Source organism: Ascaphus truei, chromosome 1, assembly GCF_040206685.1.
Source record: "Ascaphus truei isolate aAscTru1 chromosome 1, aAscTru1.hap1, whole genome shotgun sequence".
NCBI lineage: Eukaryota > Metazoa > Chordata > Amphibia > Anura > Ascaphidae > Ascaphus > Ascaphus truei.
The window spans coordinates 197,275,606-197,291,947 of NC_134483.1; the positions used below are offsets into that span (position 1 = coordinate 197,275,606).

Below are 16,342 nucleotides of genomic sequence, written 5' to 3' on the forward strand. Positions count from 1 at the left end.
TAGCATCGTTACGTTAGCTCTATTAATGGGGATTTTCATTGCGCAAAGATGCGTTAACGAATAAATTGGCAAAACTATAATGTGCATTCCAATTAATGTAAGAGCGTTACCCCGGGGGCCTAGTGAGCTTGGCAATTCTTTTCCAAAAAGGAGGAGGAGATGGTGTCTTGTAAACTGTTTTGATGTTATTTTCCCTGTGAATTATTTCTAAATGTATTTTTCACACAGTGAAGTAACTGTGTGGGAATAAAGGTTTTGTTCACTACATCTGTCTCTTGGTAATTATTGTTATAATATGTAGACACATTGTACACCCATAATACTGTCAACATTACATACCACATTAGATCAGACAAACATTTCCTACATTCACTTTAATCACTAAAAACCATAGTTTATTGCATGACATTCATGACACATTATCAGATCCATTGCTTGATGTGTTTCAGACATTTTATATGATCCATAATCTATATCTTCATATGACACCTGTTATGAAAGGGTTAAGTCCTATACTCCGTACAATCATTTGGGTACCACTTTAGACCTGCCCTTTTGGCTATTCCGAGAAATAGCAATATGATAATAATGGTCTGAATGTGAGTAAAGGCAGGAATTGATGTGACTTAATTACCGTAACATTATTTCCATGCGCTAACATGAAACGAGATTTGTTGATCTGTGATGTTATGCTAATTGATTATTAGCATATGATTTGCACATGAGTAAGACGTCCGTTAAAACGTAGCAATCTGATAGCTCTCCGCTTAAGGCGGCATCGTAACGCTGATCACCTTTGCTGATAAGCGTTGTGACTATCGATACGTTAAATGTGTGTAATGGCATGATAAAGCACTTATCGGACCCCTGAAGATCTATCCCTAAGGCCCATATTCACAAAAGGGTGCTCTTACGCTTTAGCATTAAAGTCCCATTGAAATGAATGGGAGTTTAGACGTGTTATATCTTCACACCTTTTAGTGAATAGGGACCCAAAGCCCCTATCCAGTCTGCTCTGTATCATAATTAAAAATGTTGGGCCCCTCTCCTTCCCTGGTTCACACAGAGCACAACGCACTACTGGGAGATTCAGGATTTTAAAGCCCTCTAACAAGCCAGCTGAAACCTGGTTAATTAAATCTGCCTGTTCTCAGGCTGAGATTAACCTACACTGCTGGGCTCAACAGCTATATAACAGGGGACACAGTCTTATGCATAGTTATTAGGCAGAGCATCTGCCCATATTACAGATTGCTTGGTTGCTCCTGTCCCGCCCGCCAGCGTTTCAGAAGCTGCAGTTGGTGCCGACCAGGGAAGCAGGCTGGAGGAGGCATTGAACGACTTGCAGCAATCGAAGGCCTCAGCACCAGCAGCCAGGCATTGAAGTTGTGCCCATCCTCTGGCCGGGCCGAACTTCCAGCGCTGGCTGGGCTCCGCACACTCTCAGATCTCCCCACATTTGTTGGGTATTAGCGGAACGGTGGTTACGCCACTTAGTCTGCTGCAAAGGCATCTTCCTTGTTCTGGAGAAGAGTTCAGCTGCATTCACATAAATGAGATGAAAATCATTTTCAGCCTGGGAAGGACTGCTTCACGGCTTGTCATGTCCTTATATCATTATTATGTTACACACAAGACTTTTTATTCTGAGTTTACTTAAAATATATGGCAGATAATCACAGGTTTTCCTTAAAATTCAATCCAAAAGTGCAATTGCAAAATTTACATATAAAATCACATGACCTAGTTTTATAACATGTATAGGGTTTGCATGTGTAACCCTGTTTCCCCCACCCAATCTCATATAGGGTCTATCTTGGGGAAAGCTTCTCTGGTTACTCATGGTAGGGTGGTGCAATCCTGCTGGTAACAGGGGGCCCTGGGTCTCCCGTCTGGTGTTATGGGGGAGGTCAGGACAGGCTTCTAGGGTCTTGCCCGAATCGTACTCACGGTGACAGCGCCTCCATCTCTTGCAGCCCCCAGATGTGTGGGGAGAAATCTCTGCAGGAGAACTATCTCTTCTCCCTGATAGATTTCAGTCTATCAGAAAACCCATGATTACTCCTGGTAACCTACCCTTACTAGGGATTACCGCCAGGAGGAGGGCAGATTTATAGCTCAAAACCAGCCAGGGCTACACATGTAAGTATGTGTTACATTGAAGAATGCAACTTTAAACCTTTACTGCTATATTCTGCTCCTAGTTTACTGTATATCTTATCCCCAACCCGAAACCGGAAGTGACGTGACGCAAAGAACCGGATGTGACATGACGCAACGCCTCAGAGAGAGACTAGGAAGCAGACAGCTGACTGGAGGCGTTTCACGAACCGATCGCGGACCGGAGGCGGGGGGTGAGCCAGGTGTTCACATCGATTCTCTTCCATCACAATATAGTGATACATGCGTTATTTTAACGTTTTTATTGTAAGTTTGCATTTTTTGAACCCCTATAAAGTTACGTTTTTTATGATTGGTCTGCACTATGGATATTTTTCTTTTTTCATGCACCATCATTTTGCTGTGATCGGAGATCTTTATCCTCTCTGAACCAGGAGTTCTTCTTGTCGTCCAAAAAATTGCTCCCTGTTGCCCGTAAATTACTGAGATCTTGTGAGTAAGCTGTACATAAGAGCCAAGAAATCCACAGACTTTATTCACATTATTTTATTGTCTACACTTAGATTGTTTTTGTTTTATTTCCCTTATATGCTCCCCCTGGATTGCGAACAAAACTCTACTACTTGGGGACCAGAGAAACCAGTCCCTGCCAGATGGGTTTGAGCAGGGGGTCTTAATTCATTTATTATTGTCACGTTTTTGTCACGTTTTTGAATATTCACACATTTGTATCACTTGATGATTTATTGTATTCACTTTATTTTTTAGTGATCACTACTAGTGTTAGCGCCTATTTCTTTCACTATAGCACAGGATATGAGACAGTAGCCATGCGTCCAGGCTAGTTTTAAGTGTAACCCTGTGACATGGTGAATTCAGTATGCCTGGGAGACCTATGTATAGGTCTGCAGTCCAGCAGTGAGCTGGTTAATCACAGCTTTGAAAAGGCTGGGTTAATTAACCAGGTTCCAGCTACCTTATTAAGTGGCTTGAAAAACAGCGTCTTGACTTGTTCAGGGCTCTTCCTGACTTAACCAGAGAAAGACATGAAGCTCTAAAGGGAGAAAGCCTGTTATAAAGTCTTTTTATATTTGAACTCTTGCTCTTCTTTATCATGGACTTGAGAAACCCTTGCGTTGTTAACTCTTTATATGCTGAAGATAAGCTCTGTTGTGTTACCTTTTTGGGCAAAATAAAAAGCCTATACTCAGAACACCCACGTGTCGTTGCGTTGTCCCTGTAACAAACCCCCTATGTATGCTTCCCCCTAGCAGGTTCCTTTCCATGAACATATGACTGCATAAGCCAGAAGGCTTGTGAAGGAAGAGGGGACTATGAGGGGGTTGAGCCTTGAGAACAGGGGGCAGCCATGAGAGAGATTCAGGTGTTCGCAGAGCTGAGAGAATGAGGCTGTGTCCAGAGCCTCCTGTGTAACGGGCCCTGCACGTCTCCCATGAGGAGACAGAAGAGCTGGCTAGGGACTGCCCAGCTGCGGAGAGCCAGAGCAGAAGATATATCATCGACAAAGGGGATCCCCAGACAGGTCATAGGAAAAGTGATCCAACACTACACATCTTTGTGAAATACAGGCCTGTAACTTACAGTGAAAATACACTAGTGTCAACGGGGTACTGGCAGGGCCGGTGCAAGGGTATTCGGTACCCTAGGAGAACCTTTAGCCCTGCGCCTCCCCTCTTATCTTTCTCATCTCCCCCCCCTCACTCATCATGCCCCCCATACTCCTTTCACCCTCCCACTTCTCTCTCTCCCCCTCCTCTTCTTCCTCTCTCTCATCTCCACTCCTCCTCTCTCATCCCCCTTCCACTCCTCCTCTCTCACCCTCCCTCTCATGCCTTTCCCACTCTCTCAGCCACCTTCCCACTCCTCTCTCAGCCCCCCTCCCACTCCTACTATCTCACCCCTCTCCCACTCCTCGCTCTCAGCCCCCCTCCTCCTGTCACCTCCTGTCTCACCCCCTCCCACTCCTCCTCTCTCACCCCCGTCCCACTCCTCACTTACCCCTCTCACACCCCCTACCATTCCTCATCTCTCACACCCACTCCCATGACTCCTCAATCATTTCCCCTCCCACTCCTCAACACCTCCTTTTTCTCAATCACTCCCTTCTCATCTTCATCTCTCATCCCCTTCATTTTCCTCTTCCTCTCTCACCCCCCTCCTCTTATTCCTCTCACTTTGTCAAGGGTTGATCTACGGCTGGAGTGGATACCAGTGGCAGGAACAACAGGGAGCGTGGTCGGCGTCACAAGCAGAGGTCGGAGGCAGGCGGCATATAGCGTAGGCGGGGTCACAAGCAGAGGTTGGAGGCAGGTGGCAGATTGCGTGGTCAGGGTCACAAGCAGAGGTTGGTGTCTGGCGGCAGATAGCGTGGTCAGGGTCACAAGCAGAGGTCAGCAATGAGGAGACTTGAACAGGACAATAGCAATCGCAACAGCAGTAAAGACAGGAACCTAGCAGGAGCTGAGGAACCAGTATAAACAGGCACTGACAGACAGGAAAGATAAGTTTTTTTTATATTGGCAGGCTGAGAGGTAGAGCCCAGGATCAGAGGTGTCAGATTTCAGGGTCTGGAATGTTCCTTGAGAGAGCTAGCAGAGCAGCAGCAATCCCGGTGGACAAGTATGGGTACAGCAGGCTAGAACATGACACACACTTCCTCCTTCTCCTCTTCCTTTCTCACACCCTTCTTCTCTTCAACTCTCAACCCCTCCTCTTCCTCTCACTCCCTCATTCTCCTCTTCCACCCCTCCTTCTCTTCCTCTCCCCTCTCCTTTTCCTCTCTCACGACCCTCCACCTCTTCTTCTTCTCAACCCTCCTCTTCTTCTCACTCCCCTCCTCCTCTTCCTTTCTCACCCCTCCCTCTCCTCTCTCTCTCTCACCACTCCTCATCTTCTCTCACTGCCTCCTCCACCTCCACTCTCACCACCTCCTCCACCTCCTCTTACCTATTTGGCTTTGGTGGTTTGAGGTGGAGACAACAAGTGCAGGGCAGCAGAGGAGGAGCATGTCAGATGGCAGGAGAAGAGGACAGTGGGAGTAGGGCTGGATGGCCAGGGAGGAATTGCGCTGTAGCAGCTGCAGACATTGGAAGTCAGTGAAGACTTCCGGGAAGCACCGCTGGGGCACGCTCCTCCCTGGCCAACCTGCTCTGATGCTCTCCTCTACTACCATGATCCTCCATACTCTTCTCCCATTGCCGCCTGATGTCCTCTTCCTCTGATGCCCTGCTCCTGCAGTCCTCTCCCACCACCCGCCAGCCTCTGCAGCCGCCCTGCGCTTACCGCCCTCTTCCATAACCCCCTAAAATATGCCACCCTAGGCATCCGCCTATGTCGCCTAGTGGTTGCACCAGCCCTGGGTACCGGTACTACGCAGATTGGCCCCCCAATCCTGGGTGGTTAGGCCTATTGCACTGACTAAAATACACATACATGAGCAGCACTTGGGTGAACTCTAATGTTAGGATTTGTATTGTGCCTTGTAAGTAGTGGTCCTATTCCTAGGGATCACGAGTATTGATTGCCTGTGTGTTATATCTACCTGTTCTATTGATAAAGCTGTTATACATATATACTGGTGTTCTATCCCATTTTTACTGGCCCCGTGCATGTGTGGCGGCTAACATGTGTACGGGCTTAGGCCCCCACCTCAGCACCAGGAATATAGTCTGAGTTATAGCCGAAAAAGAACAGGGGTTACATACGATTGGACTTAAAGGTGGGGAGAGAAGGTGCTTGTCGTATACTGAGTTTGAGGAAGTTCCACATGTAAGGGACAGTGAGGGAAAAGGTTTAAGGTGAGAGAGAGCAGTAGAGGTGAAAGGGATGGAGGGAAGACAGTTAAGGGTAGAATGCAGAAAACAAGCAGGGACATAGCAAGAGATCAAAGCTGATATATAGCGGAGAGCCTTAAAGGTAAGGAGGAGAGCTTTGTAGGTGATCTGAAACTTGATGGGAAGCCAGGAGAGGGATTTAAGGAGGAAAAGGGCTGAGACTATTTTGGGAGAAAGTACAATTATTCTAGCAGCAGAATTTTGGAAAGATTGCAAAGGAGAAAGTTGTGATGCAGGGAGGCCTGTTACCAATATGTTACAATAATCCAGACGGGACGGGATAAGGGCATGCATTAGAGTTTTAGCAGTAGATTGACAGAAGGAAGGGTGGATCTTGGCCATTTTACAGAGGAAGAAGTGACAAATTTGAGCTATGCTATGAATGTGAATGGAGAAGGAATGGTCAAATTTCACTCCTAGGCCACATGTTTGGCGACAGGATAGATAGTAGTACCGTTTACCTTGATCAAAAAGAGGATGTTAGGTCAGATTTAGGGGGAAATATGAGGAGCTCAGTGTAAGATGGGTCATACTGACAGTAATAAGGTCACCACCCTTTCCCTACACATACAGTAATAAACAGAATAATACAATAAAATAACAAGAAATAAATATATTTTACGTGTAACAAATTAGAACATGGGATAGGTAAATCTAAGTAAAAATTAAATTACTAACTACTCTAAATATTAAATATAAGAAAACTAATACAAATGAAAACAAACACTAAAATAAATCATCACTACACTAACTTTGATATTTAACAGGGCATGATCCTGTGGCTGATCTACTTCATTGATCAAAGAGTTGCTGATCCTCATTGGTTTCAGTATCCCTTCCACAACCTGGTCTCCTCCAACAGAAGTCTCACCCTCCGTGTCTAATACGGTTCCCTGAGTACCTGGATTATCAATCTCAGATGGATGTTCCCTTAGGCTAGCAGCTTTCTCACTAGATATAGATTGTATAGCCCACCGGATTTATTAGCTCTGGAGTTGCTTCAGGAGGAGAGGATTCTGGATCCCTGACTACCTCATTCTCTCCAGCTGGTCCCTGAAACATACAGGGCCGCATTAGATTATGATGTAATATGCGCTGACGCCCTGTCCTCTGCTCTGGTCTAATCGTGTACTCATGTATGTTGGGATTAGGCTATCTAATCACTACAGTGGGAATAGATTCCCACTTATCACTTAATTTTCCTTTGCCTTTATATATTTTTTATCTGCACTATCACCCTATCCCTTGCACTAAAGAGAACAGGGCATGGACGGTCAAAGCAGTGCTCCCCCTGGGACAATGCAAACCCATAACCACAGCGAGCATCTTATTTATGAGTGATGTTTTACCCAGGTATCTAGACTAAATGAAGATTCTGGTGTTGAAGTCTCATGGACCATGCCTAGAGGATGCTGTGCATCTTCCAAACATTAAATAAAAGATCGTGTATCCTGTAGCACAATGAACAGTGTTGTAGGCCCAGACGAACTCTTTGATGTTTTCAGGCCAATCCCTTTTCTTCGTGTCATCTAATGCTCTTACCATACTCAATTAAGTCCAATTAAACCTTTCACACACTCCATTGCCTTGATGGTTGTATGGGGTTGTCCTGAACTTTTGAATTTTGTAATGTTTGCATAATTAAGCTAAAAGCACAGATTCAAAGGCAGCTCCCCTATCAGAGCTGAAGTGTTGCGGGCAGCTATATGGCTATACAATTTTTTTACAAAGAGCCCTCACTGTGGTTATAGCTGTCTGATCTTTAGTACGTATTACTACAGCATATTTTGTGAACTGATCTGTGACAACTTGAACATATTTATAACCGACTTATGTTTATTCTAGTGCTAAATAGTCCATGGTGACTACTGTAGTTTGAGAGGATTTTTAGTATGAATACTCTGTTCTGGTGCCCTTGGCTCCTGCCCTATACTCAATGTGCATTATTCAAAGTAGCACACACTCTTTTTACCTCCCGGTGTAGATTTTCAGTTCCCCAAAGCAGCTACCCTTTATATGTAACTCGGTAACTACTCTTTATTATACTTATTACTACCTCTCCAGAGGATAACACTATTCGTCAGACTTCCCTCAGTTTCTTTTTGCATATACATTTGCCTATAAAGGATATTTTCTGGTATCTGTAGCCTTTCCCATTGTCTTATTCGTCGTACAGTAAGGGCCATTCTTTCTCGCTCCTGATGACTTGGCTTATTGCCCCTCTTTAAGAAAGCTATCACAGTTTGTAAGTCTGGGTCTTCTTACTGCAGGGTATGCCATCCCTCTTGGTTCCAAATGGAAGGTGGATCTAATTCCATTAAAGATTTCTTTCTTTCAGCACCATCACATATTTGAGCACAAGCTTTAATAACTAGATGCTCCACAGTTTGGAACCCTGGTATTTCCAATTCTTTGTTGATTTTCCCATCTTTGTGTCGGCCAGTCGAGTGGGTTCCGAGATAATGCATCTGCATGAGGGTGGATATGTCCTGCTCTGTATTTAATAGTGAAGTGGAAGCGAGTTAATCGTGCGACCAAGCGTTGTTCTAAGAGACACAACTTAGTATAGTATTAAGATGTGCAAGAGGGCCAGCCTGCCTCGCTTTTGTCTCTCTCCGGAAGAAATTCCGCATCTGGGCTTGAGTACTTCCTCTTCGCGGACAGCCCAGGCCTAGTGCACAATGGGACGTGTGATCAGGGGACAGAGAAAAGGTGCGGGTTCTGTTTTCAAAGCCCACGTGAAGCACAGAACGGGTCCCGCTAAACTCAGGGCTGTTGACTTTGCTGAAAGGCATGGCTATGTCAAGGGTATTGTGAAAGACATTATCCATGATCCTGGCCATGGCGCTCCTCTTGCCAAGGTTGCGTTCCGTGACACCTACAGATTCAAGAAGAGGACTGAACTGTTTATTGCATCTGAGGGTATTCATACTGGCCAATTTGTGTACTGTGGCAAGAAAACTCAGCTGAACATCGGCAATGTCCTCCCTGTTGGCACCATGCCAGAAGGTACCATAGTGTGTTGCGTGGAAGAGAAGCCAGGTGATCATGGTAAACTGGCCCGGGCTTCTGGAAACTATGCCTCAGTCATCTCCCACAATCTTGAAACCAAGAAAACCAGAGTGAAGCTGCCATCTGGATCCAAGAAAGTCATCTCTTCTGCAAACAGAGCAATCGTTGGGGTTGTTGTTGGTGGCGGTCGTATTGACAAACCTATCCTGAAGGCCAAGAGAAATTGCTGGCCACGTGTCCGTGGTGTGGCTATGAATCCTGTAGAACATCCCTTCGGTGGTGGAAACCATCAACACATTGGTAAACCTTCAACATTCAAGAGAGATGCTCCAGCTGGTCGCAAGGTTGGTCTTATTGCTGCCCGTCGTACTGGACGTCTGCGTGGCACAAAGACCGTGCAGAAAAAGGAGAACTAAACATTTTCAGTACATAATTTACACAATAAACTGTATAAAAACTCTAAAAAAAAAAAAAAAAAGAGGATTGTTACCTATCACTATCACAAAGGATGAAGCTGTCAAATATTCCGCAAACATTTCTGTGACAGCCCAAACAAACGCTAAAAACGAGAGTTTAAAAGAACTATAATTGTCAGAGTTCTTTTCTAAGGATTTAAGCTTTGCAGTGTTTGGGGAATGAGTATATGTTTTCTTATATGATAGTAACACCTCTTCTTTCTCTATCCAACCCCTGCAATCTATCTGTCTACATCTGTTTCTATCTTGTAGTATAGGATTACTCTGTGTCCTATTTCTTACTATTTACTGTACTACAGTATATTCTTTTTCTCTCCTTAACACACTCTCTATCTCTATCTGCCTCCTCTCTCTCCCAGGCAAAGTTCTAACTGATTTTTTTGAACAGACCCTAACACAAGCTGTTTCGAAATAAAATAAAAATAATCTAAAGCATGTTTACAATTCTCACTGCTAATAATAATAATAATAATAATAATAACAACTTTAATTCATATAGCGCTTTTATCCCCAATGGGACTCAACGCGGTTCACAATTACATTATAGTGCGCGGTACGCAGCACATAGGAATTTTTACAGACACAGTCCCTGCCCAGAAGAGTTTACAATCCATGTTTTGTTGTCGGAGGCACAGGGAGACAAAGGGACTTGCCCAAGGTCACTTGGTGGTGACACCAGGTTTCCCCCATGTCGAACTCCGTGTTCACCGAGTCTGTGTCTTTACTCACTGAGATACTTCTTTTCCCTAGCCATAAGGCAATGAGACTCGTTACTGGATTGCAGTTAGGAGGGTAGGGGTGGATAATATATCTGTGTATCTTCTGCATAGAGATGATACCTAAGGCCAAAAGAGTTGATGAGGTCACCAAGTGATAGTGTATAGAGAGAGAAAAGGAGAGGCTGAAGAACAGAGCCCTGAGGAACACCAACAGTCAGATCAACAGAAGACGAAGACATGTCAGCAACAGAGACCGAAAATGTGTGATGAGAGAGGTATGATGAGAACCAGGATAGAGCTTCAATGTCTAAACACAGGGGGGAAAGTGTGTGACAACATCCTCGATATGGATTCAAGATTATGAGTTACAGTGGCCTTTTTTATTGTATTAAACTTGGGGAAATGTGGCAAAGGTTTAAATCAGCTTTAAGCAGAAAAAAAATCTTGGAGTTTGACACACAAAATGTTTTATAAAAAATGTTCTCTCTACTGGAACATTTTTATTAGCTGAAAATAAGAAAAGTGAGTTCCAACCCTTGGAATAATGATACTTCCACCCTGTGTAGCCCTACAAGGTATACTGGATAATTGGAGAAAATAAAAAAAGTATTTTTATATTGTAGAAATCACACTAGATTTTCACCCTATCTTTGCAAGCAAATGAGATGACTTGAATGGTAAAAACAAAATGGTGAGCGTAATTCCGATAAATGTGAGTTTTAGAAGAGTGGCTTATTTCCAAACACTTATCTTAAAAGGAAATGATTGGGGATTTTTTTGAAGAAATTCTGGGGAATGTGTAAGATCTATTTGTGGATGTGTCTGTGGAAAGCTGACAGGTATGCGGAATTTCTCAGTTTGCAAAGTGAACGTTGACTCACCGTCATTGGCATGTTGCCATTTATAGCAGACTAGGTGTTGTTTTTTGCTGTACACAGTGTTACAGTAAATGCCTAATTCACTCATTTAAGGGAAGTAATTGTTACAATGAACCATGCAAGTTCAGCTCAAGGGCACCTGTATCATGCCGAGGGCTTATGCCAACAGCTGATGGTTAAAACTGTAGTGCCAGGAACAATGCATGCTGCTACTTCTAACAAATCTCAGTATGACCCAATTTAAATAAAAATATATTATTGTTTACATTATTTTCCCTTGTTTAACTCCCGTGAAACATGAAAGGCATTGTTTTTTTCCCAACATAATTAAATCATTATTATTTCTTAGAATTGGAAAATATTTTATCCATAAACTAACTGAATCAGTTTTTTGGCTCAGGAGTGTTCAGTTTGGAACTAAGACATATGGATCTTGGAGAGGCAGGTCCCCTATATATCCCTTTGTTTCAAACAATGGACAGTAATACTTACTGTGCTAGTAAGAGAGTATAGATGTTCAACATTGTATAGTATATGTATAAGGTAAAGTAAACAACTGATGAAGATAGGGAACAAAGGCAGAAAAGAGGTAAGAAAAAAGCCCTTCAACGTAACTGTCTGCCCACAAAGGAAAGTATCAAAATACTTTACCAGAGTAGAAGTTGAGCGGTTTATCTTTGGTAGACGCAGTACTCACTGGCGGTGATTCGGATCGCACAATGGCCACCTCATGCCCCTACAAGGGCCCATACCCCCCAGGGCTTTGGACTTGGATGGGGTATCATTCAAGTTATTACCCCTTTTTCATCCTCCCCCATTGGGGGAGAAGTTAGGATTAAGGAGTTTAATTTTAAATGTAAGTTTCTTTGTTGACCCTCCCTCAGAACACTAGAGCTCAGGTCTAGAGTTAAAAGGGACTTTGACCCACATATGTGTACTACTACGCACTCCTATGCAATCCAAGGCTGTAGAGACCTCACAGACACGAACAAGAGTATCTTCCCAGTTACATTATGGCTTCCCAAACCTGCTCACTATCCACAGGCTTTAAGATACAGCAACGTGTCACAATCTTATGTATTCACATGTTTTCTCACCTGGTGTCGATCTCAAGGATCAAAAAGCTGACACATTTCCTGATGTGTACATGTATGATGATATCGACTACTTTCTTTGAGTACTGAGGAAAAGGCGATGAAATGTTCTTGTTGATAGGAAAAAAAATCTGTATTTTAAAAGGAAGGTATTTTGATATGACAAGTTCGGAAGATTAGGTGTTTTTAATGAGTTTTTCAATATATATATCAAGAAATTCCTAGTCCGGAAGTGCATTTAGTGCGTTTTTCCAAAAATACAATTAATGAGTTTTAAGTCTGCAATAACGATATGTTTGAAGCAGATCTTAACAACTGAAAGGTTCCATAATCTCTGCTATATATCTACATGTCTTCTCTCAAAGAACCTGTGTGGTTAGAAACTTTGCACTATTCTTTTACCTTGTTGGATTCAATAAACTGGTTTAAAGTTTATGGGGCCTATGCACTAAAGGTTCATCAAAAAATTACCGGACCATTTAAATCACCGTTTTTATGAGTGTTGCTATCACGGTATTTATTAAGCCTTCATTACCTGTCATAGCAAAATTCACAAAACGGGTGATTAGCCGGTGATCTGATGAACGACCCTCTGAAAAGGCCTAACCCGGCGAGTTGTATCTGCTGCAGAGAGAGCTGCTCTGAGAGAGCCGTCTCTCCCTGTGCAAATATCGCCCGAAATTTATGTGTATAAATTTTAATTTTGTTAATAGTTTAGATGAGCAGAGGGTCTCCTGAGCTGAACTGCATTGGTTTCAGCCTAAGGGACCCCCTAATTCCCGAGATACAAGCCCCGTTATGGGGTGCCGGTATCTCCTATGCATTTTATTCCCATGGTCACGTGACGCTGACATTTAAATGCATAGGAGATACTGGCCCCCCATAACGGGGCCTGTATCTCGGGAAGTAGAGGGTGCCTGAGGCTATCCGCTATGGTAATGAAGTTTACTGTAAATGCATTTTTATTGCATAGGATTCATGCCAGGGCTCTCTGGTGCTAATATTAATGGATATCAGCTCCAGAGATTCCCGGCATCAATCCTATGCAAGAAAAATGCATTTTTTTTTCTAAGTCCCATCTCGCCGCTTCTCTGCAGGTTTCCAACACCTTTAAGCCAACTTTTTCTGGCATGAGGATTTCGTGATAAAATCACCATTCTAGAGCGATGATAGGCGTTCATAGCCTAATCATTGCTACTAGAATTGCGCAAATTTATGAACATGCCGAAAAGCGGTGATAAGTGGCTTATCACCGCTGCCTCTGTGGTTTTCTTTATGAGCAATTTTTTTGAGCGATTCAGTCTTTTATCACCCACTTATCACCGCTTACTGAATAGCAGTAGGCATTTTGGGCGATAAGTGCTTGATAAGTGGTTTATGAACGCTTACTGCATAGGCCCCTATATTTTAAGTTAAAGTTCATATCTGGAGAGTTTGGTGGACTTTCATTTTTACATATGCATATTTTTGAACTCCTGTGTTTTCCCTGGTTTGGCTGGTGACACACCAAAGACCTCAGGCAGGTACTAAAACCTGCACCCACTCTGATCAGCCGGAGAGCACCTAATCTGAAGGACTGTCTAGTCCATAGCCATTTACCCAACATCATTGCTGATACCTGGCTCTCCCAAAGACAGAAAGGTACTTTTAAATGCAGGACATGCAAAGCTTGCCCATACATCCTCCCAACCATGTCCTTCTCCAATTGGAAAAATATCCAACAGATTACCATCAGGCACTTAATTAACTGCAAAACTACAGGCATCATCTACCTGGCAGCCTGCATGTGTGGGAGGAAATATGTGGGGAAAGCTCGCTGTGAGTTCAGGTGCTGCATCCTGGAACATGTGGGCTCAGTGTGTAATCACCTTGAGACACCCTTAGCATGCCATGTCAATGATGCACATCAAGGGGACTGAAGTGGCCTTAAATTCTGTGTGATAGATAACCTTACTACAGGTCCCAGAATGGGTGACAGGGACAAAATACTCTTACAAAGAGAGTTTAGCTGGATCTATGACCTACACACCATCAGCCCTAATGGCCTCAGCAAGGGTTTTCTGTATTCATCGTTCCTTTAGTAGGATGACATATTCATTCTTTTCACTTCCCTGGTCTATATGCACACTACTTGTTTCTAAATAGCTGTAACATTGCTGACTGAAGGACAGGATATGGACCCTCAAGGCAGAGGTAGGGAGTAATACACCGACCTTGGCCTGGGATCAGAGGCCTGGGATGCAGGGGTAGTCAGGTATGGTTCGAGGTCGAGGCAGGCAAAGGGTAGTCAGGTCCGGTTCCGAGGTCCAGGCAGGCAGCAGGCAGCAGGCAGCAGGCAGCAGGCAGCAGGCAGCAGGCAAAGGGTTAGTCATGTCCAGTTCCAAGGTCGAGGCAGGCGGCAGGCAAGGGGACGTCAGGTTTGGTTCCGAGGTCGGGGCAGGCAGCAGGCAAGGGGTAGTCAGATTCAGTTCCAAGGTCGAGACAGGTGGCAGGCAAGGCAGAGCTCAGATTGTACAAGGTACAAGTATTTTGCACGAACAAAGTTGGATAGCAACTGCCTGCTACCTAAAGGTCAGAGGCAGCTGCTGGCAATGAGGTCCAAAGCAAGGCTTACTTCCTGTCAGGGGGTAAGGGCAGGGTTTGTTAGGAAGTAAGATGGCCATGGCAGCTTCGGAGAAGATGTCACTTCCTGTCAGCAGTCATCCTGGATATTTGGACAGATCCCTTATAATAGCGCATATTTTTTGCATTAGCACTACATGTGTCCCAGTGATATTAATCACTGCCTGAAGAACACAGTGTCTACTGTGTAGGAATATGTCACTCATCTTGGTGTCATTATTTGCTGTCTGGAGCACACAGTGTATACCATGTAGCAATATGACACTTGCATGGAACATATTAACCACTGTCCCCTTCCTCCCTTTGGGGTACCCCCCTCTTTGCACATTGTATTTTGGATAGTGTATTACCATTAGCATGGCACTGCCGCTGCAGCAACCTTGCCTGGCACCCTGTGTGTCAGTTTCACCGACTGGGATATCAAACTGCAGCAATGGTTCAATCCACAGTGCCCTGAGATGTATTTCACAAGGACAGTTTTCCAAGGTAACCTGGCCATCGCAAACTAGTGCCTTAGGGGTTAATCATCTATCCACACACACCAGACTCCTCCCTGCCAATAAAGAGATGTACCTACAGTGTAAATAGCAGCAAACATGGAGGGGAGGGAACTTACCTTTTTGAGAAGCGAAACGTACGTCAAGGGTAAGCGTCACTCTGGCATCACGCACCATGCGAATCACACTCTAACACAGACTAGTAATCAGCTGCTGCCTACGGGACCTCCCTTGAGTACTCTATTGTGCCCTTAAGCAGTTTGTTGTTTAAAGCAGTGGTAACTGTTTCAGGTCCGGATCTAGGGATAGCTCAGTCGAAGCTGTTAGCATTCTCCTCTTACCTTTCCCCTATTGCTACTCCCCCCCCTTCATAGGGTTATGTACGTAGGGATAGTTTTTACTTTAACTCTGGTCCGATCCTGACTTTTGTATTTACCTCTATACCAGACCATACTTTGCTGCTGCGCACATACAGAGGACTCTCTAGAGTCACATCACGGGAGATCATCTACCCAGTGGTTCACACACTCAGCGGGTCACCACAAGCGGGTTGTGTATACCACTTGTAAGGAGTATTATTCCCATATATGTATCAGTTTATATGGTACTATAGCAAGCCACTGTTTACCCTCATTTATTCCAACAGGGGAGCACAAAGGTGAGCTTGTTACCTATTGATACTCCGAGTCCCTAGTGACCAAACCGGGATATGTACATGATTGATTACCTTCATAAGCAGAGCCTGAGTATTTACCAGACCTAAGGTGCTGTACCACTACCCTGCTTTAACATATTTTTGCTTCATTGTGTGGTATTATCATAGTTTTAATAATTACCAATGATCCACAGGCATATACTGGGCATACGTGGTACTATTATGGTCTATCAACTGCCAGTGGTCTAAAGGCCTCACTCCTTACCCTGCGGTTGACCAGCTAGTTAGTATAGATTGATTGGTCGTCTACAGAATGATATTTCTTGTCATTTCTTTCAAGCAGTATATCCCCACTATTTTTATCTCAATGTATCATACATAGTGTTTTTAACCATGACCCACCTTTCCACTCTG

The 16,342-nt window shown here is 44.0% G+C and overlaps 1 pseudogene; it reads left to right on the forward strand.

Annotated features, from left to right (window-relative positions):
• The first annotated feature begins 8,606 nt into the window (after window positions 1–8,606).
• LOC142470022 (large ribosomal subunit protein uL2 pseudogene) lies at window positions 8,607–9,459 on the forward strand (annotated as a pseudogene).
• The last annotated feature ends 6,883 nt before the right edge of the window (window positions 9,460–16,342 follow it).